This window comes from Gekko japonicus, unplaced genomic scaffold (assembly GCF_001447785.1).
Source record: "Gekko japonicus isolate JY-2015 unplaced genomic scaffold, Gekko_japonicus_V1.1 scaffold1187, whole genome shotgun sequence".
In the NCBI taxonomy this organism is placed as follows: Eukaryota; Metazoa; Chordata; class Lepidosauria; order Squamata; family Gekkonidae; genus Gekko; species Gekko japonicus.
In genome coordinates, this window is record NW_015165860.1 from 571,302 (window position 1) to 576,656 (window position 5,355).

The window sequence follows — 5,355 nt, forward strand, 5'->3', positions numbered from 1 at the left end:
AGGAAGGACAGGGGTTGGGCCAGGCAGGCCAAGAAGGGCCTCGAGTGTGATGTCTCTGCTCCTTATCGCTAAGCTGCAGGCGGACCGATAATGCGTACAATTGCTGCACCTTAATGAAGACTCCAATGTAAGCCATCCTCACGAGTTAGCTGACCACCCTTGTCTCTGTACAAGTGGAGAGTCGAGGAAATGGCACTAACTCTGACTGATGTGGTGCCAGTAAGAGCTTGCAGACATGCAGAGTGGAACTTCAGCAGTAAAATCAACCCTTGTTAAGCATAATGTCTGCATGCAAGGGTGTAGACTTTCCAATTTCCCGGGGGGGGCTGGGGCTGGGCCAGAGGCATTGCTGTGCTAGGAGCAAGGGTGGCCCCCGGGGGAGGCTGAGCACCTTCCTGAAAATTTCGGCGGGGGCTGAAGCCCCGCCGCCCCCACGAAGATTACGCCTATGTCTGCATGTGCACGTTTAATCATATCTGTGTGTTCTCCCCCTTCCCTTCTCTCTCTCTCTCTGCCAGGTGACAGACCAGTTAAGCAGATCACTCAGAGATGTCTCCTCCATCTTGCTCCGTAGCACCAAGGATGTTCTAGTGCGTCCTGGCAAAAATCAGTTAATTTCACTTTTTAAGAGAGTTTGTAGAGTTAAAAAAAAACAGTAGGAGGCATTTTTCTACCTATAAGTTTGGACACACTCTTCTGTTTTGTAGACTTCACTGTTTAGCCTTTGGGGGGTGGGGGGAGGGAACCAAAATTGTAAACGGGCCAGGGGCTGAGTTGGTCCCCTTCTACTTGAGGGGGTGTCTCCACGAGGGAAGCTAATATTCATCATCTTGTTAACTGTGCAAGTACCAACATTGGAAGTTCCTTGGGAAGGAAGCTGTTGTTCAAATAAATCTGAGGTCAGCGTGGCCTTAAGCGCTAACTGATCGAACGGCCAAGAGACACCATTGCATCTGATCTCAGCCTTACTGCTGAGTTTCCCGGGAAGCCTGCATGTGCCCCTGCCTCATGTGTGCTGGCAGTTTCCCTTCTTGCAAAACTCACTGTGTCTGCCCTAACAGGGGGTACAAGTATGCCATGGACTGGCCAGATTAGCCCCACTGGTGTGACATATTTGTGTCTCTGCTGGAGTGGCTTCCTGGACACGTTTTTCCTCCCTTTGTGGCTTGCTTCCCTTCCTCCCAGTCTCACAAACAAAGGATCAAGTGCCATAATTGCTCATAAGTCTAGGCACCTTCTGTTCTGAGGTACAGCCTTTGTATGGTGTCCCCCCCCCCGGCCCCATCAGATCTAAATGCAGCCCTTGGAAGTGTGGCTCTGCAGCATTTCAGGCTGCTCCGTGCTGAGTAATCTCTCCTGGTGAGGAATGAGTGAGTTGGCTGCTCTAGTAACTGTTGGGGGGGGGGGCAGGCTGTGGCCGCAGGAGTGAAACACCTGCACACATGGCTGCATCCTCACGGAACACCTTGACTTCTGTTGAAGTTGGATAGGGAAGGAAAGCGCCCTAGAATCTGTTGACCCCGTCTGGTACGATTGAAATCTCACCTGTTCTAACAAGATGACTTTCTCAGAAGACAGCAGGCTTGCTCTTTTTGAGGGGGGCACAGCCTTGTTCCCACTGCAGAGGGCTCTGTGCTCCTCTGCCTTCTAGCACGCGAGTCAGACAGGCTGGGGGGGCTGTAAGCGCTGCCGGAGGGGGAGAGCAGGCTTTCAGTTCACAGTGGAAAGGGCAGGAGGTGAGAATGGTTTGGGGGAGGGGTTTAGCAGAAAGAAGTGAGGGGGGTGCTGCTGGAAGGAAGTGGCAGGGGGCAGGGAGGACCCAGAGGTTTGCAAAGGGGAGAGAGACCCTGTAGGCGTGAGCAGGATTGGGAGAGAGGGGCCTTGCAGGAGGGATTATGAAGCAGAGTGAAGAACCAGGCCAGAGAAGCCAGTGCAAAACTCCCAAGCTGGAAAGGCGAGGGGGGGGAGGTACAGGAGGGCCTGAGGCTGGACTGGGGGCATTCCCTGCAGGGCCAAGAGGTTTTCAGCCTCATAACTGGTGAAAATGGCATGGAAATGGGGGTGGAGTTTCCAGCATCAGTTCTGTTAAGCACAGAAGGAAAAGTTAATAGGTGCCTTTGAAAAACAACAGCACGTTCCCTGCCTTGCAGTGCACATGTCCTTCCCCACAGCAGGGATAATGGAAGGCCGGGCTCTGTGGCCTTCAGAGGTTTTCTTTGATCCAAGATCTTGGCAAGCCTCTCAGGCACAGGGCCTTCTCCAGGGCTTCCAAAGGCAATGCCGGGCAGGAGTCCAGATTGAACAGAGCTCCACCTGTATTTAGAGAAAAAGGAATGTAAGGCCTTTCTGCCCTGGAGAGAGGCTTCCTAGGGCAAGTTGCCGTCAGTCTGACTCTAGGGCTTGTGCGCCCAACACTTCATTTTTTTTCCCCCTGCAGCAAGGAAAGGAATTCTGTAGCTGGCATAAATAATTTCATTTAATCAGAGCTGCACAGTGGGTGTTTTATACAGTTTTGGTTCTGCTAGGCCAGGGAGCACTGAAGGCCCCTGCTGGGGGGGGGGGATCTGCCTGAGCATCTCCCCCCATGCTTAAATCTGAGGCACCATCTGCAGTCCTAAGGCCTAGCGATACGTGCTCTTAAAAAGAGAACTGAGGTCTGAACTCTGCACTCCCATCTCCCACCCTCTTCCTCAGCTCATTTCTAAGGACACATGAGAACAGTGCATCCATTGTTCTCTGTCAAAGGGGCCTTTTACCTTGATGACCGGTGGCCTATAAAGTCTGAAGAAGAAAGTCTTCCCTACCAACAGGCCCCACTCTCTTCCCTCCCTTTGTGCAAATCCCCCTCCCATTGTGGGGCACAGAGAAAGCACACAGAGGTTGCTGCCTGTCTTGCGGCAGGGTCTCCTTTCTCGCCTGCCCTCCACGGAGGCCGCTGGCCACCTCCGTAAGCCACTGCAGTGGGTCTTTTACCGGGGGCTGCCTAGGCCAGTGACTCTTCCTAGATCACGGTGGAGGAGGCTGAGGGCAGGACGTGATGCTCTGGGCAGGCCCTCCGTATTATGCACCGGCTTCTCAGGGTGAGAACCAGTTCTAGGCTTCTGCTTCAGTTGCATCAGCGGAAGTCGTTTTTTCTCCCTGCTGCTTGTTTGTCAGCTGGGAGGATTGAAAAGAGAAGCAGTGCAGGCTGGATAGTCTAGCAGTGATTGTTCTGTTTTTGGCACCCGGGGAGGGGGGGGGGAGGGGAGGTTAAGAAGCTGCACCGTTATCTCGCGCCTTTGTCCTGAGCTGTTAATGTTTGACGGTGTCCTCCTTTAATTTTCAGGCACAGGAGTATAAAGAGCCTTTTTTCTGTTTTAATGAAGTTTACTGTACTTACCGGGGGGTGGGGAGAGAGACGACAGAAAAGGTCACTTGGGAGGAAAGGCTCTTTCTTCGCTGCCCCCAGGCAGAGTGTCCTCTGCCGAAGCCCCTTTGCAAGGTCTGGGGGCAGGTGGCACACAGCCCTGTGCCTTCCCCGTGGCAGTCAGAGCATCCTTCCTTTCCCAAGCACCATCGCCAGACTGGTATGGAGGCGGCCAGCACCGACTGAATTTCCTCGCAATGTTCTCCAGCCCAGCTGAAGTCGAAGCAGGGCCTCAGCCACGAAGGCAGCCAAGGAAGAGCTTTCCACTGGGGGGGGGCTTGATTGTGGAATTCCACACTGTTGGTATCAGGAAGACACGCCGAATACTAAGTTGTTAATGGCTGTGTGATCTGACAACTGCTTTCTCCCACTCAGAAGGCGTTCAAGGATTTCGGAAAGCAGTTGAACAGGGATTAGGTCTCCACCAGCCACTAGGGGGCTCACCTCTAACTGCTGATGCATCCTTTTGGGGCACTCAGGAGTGTTTTAAACCAAGTCTTGCAACTGATGTTCAACCTTCCTTCTGCTTTTGCAAGCCAGGTTATTCAGCCAGTCCTTCTGCCTTCCAGCAGGGTAGCTATACCAAAGTGCCACTGCAGGATTTGAGAGTGCACTATTGTACTGGGTAGAAAGAGAGAGCAATGGGTAAGAAACTTGTACACCAGACAGATCAAGATGGGTAGTCTGTAGCAGCAGAACAGAGCAAGAGTCCAGTCGCACCTTTAAGACTAACACAATTTGTGGCAGGGAATGTGATTTTTTTAAAAAATTATTAACAAGGGGGGAAAAATCAACCTGAAACATATTATAATCAGAGAAATACAAGGACTGTGAAAAGTGCAAGTTGAGACTATACACAGAAACAACCTTAACATTATCAGTAGAAGGAACAGGAATTTTAAATATTGGGTGCAGTAAGAATCACCTAAAGCGAGGGACCCAGATGTAAACACATTTTGTCTCCGGGGGAATGATGGAAGGTATACCAGCTTCACAAGAAAAAAACCGTCAAAGAGGGAACCAAAGTCTGTGCCTCTGACTCCTGAACAAAGACAGGATTCCAGGTGTCTTCATAACTACTTCACGAAAGCTCCTCCCCTGCCACAAATCTTGTTAGTCTTTAAGGTGCTACTGGACTCTTGTTCTCTTGTACCGAAGAATAAAAGCATTAGACCCACCCGCACCACCACCTTCACACACCGCGCACGGGATGTGACATGAGCGGGTGCATCATCTGTGCAGGAGGTCAGGTGGAGCAACCCTGCTCCAGCACTCCTAGCCCCCACCTCGGGTAGCAGGTCTCCTTCCCCGGCACAAAACCTGTTCCGCTGCCCCAGAGCGGCCAAGGCTCTGCAGTAGGCACAGGTGCTTTCTGGCAAAGAGCTATGCTGCCAGGGCCCCTGCATGCCTGTCAAACATTGGGCAATCCTGGTACAGTCCCAAGAGATGGAAGAGGCTTCCTGCCCCCTTCTCCCTTAGGATACAACTAAACACACGCCACACTTACCCATTCTTAGCCCTGGGGCGAATGCTTATTGGTAGGGGCCATGTTGCAGTCTTATTGTGCCCTAGACTCAAGCACGGGGCTGGGGCAGCATTGCTCCACTGACAAGCACTGCTGGCCCTGCCCAGTGTAGCTGTTGTGAACCTTGGCTGTCTGTTCTTCAAGGGTGCCTGCTTTGGCCAGCAGAGCTCTATGAGCTGTCAAGAGATTTTCCCCCCCCCACGTGCCTCTTCCTAATAAGCCAGTGACTCAAGACTGCAGGGCTCATCTGCGCCTACGTACAGGAGCAGCGGTTGAGTCATCCCTCTAGGGAGCATGCACAAGGGGGACGCTCCATCCTGCCAGGCAGCCTTCCTGAATTATCACCAGCCAGGTGGCACTTATCGTGTGGCAGGCCCAGGCTGGACACTGAGCGGGAATGCCCCAGCCCAAAGTGCCTGCCACC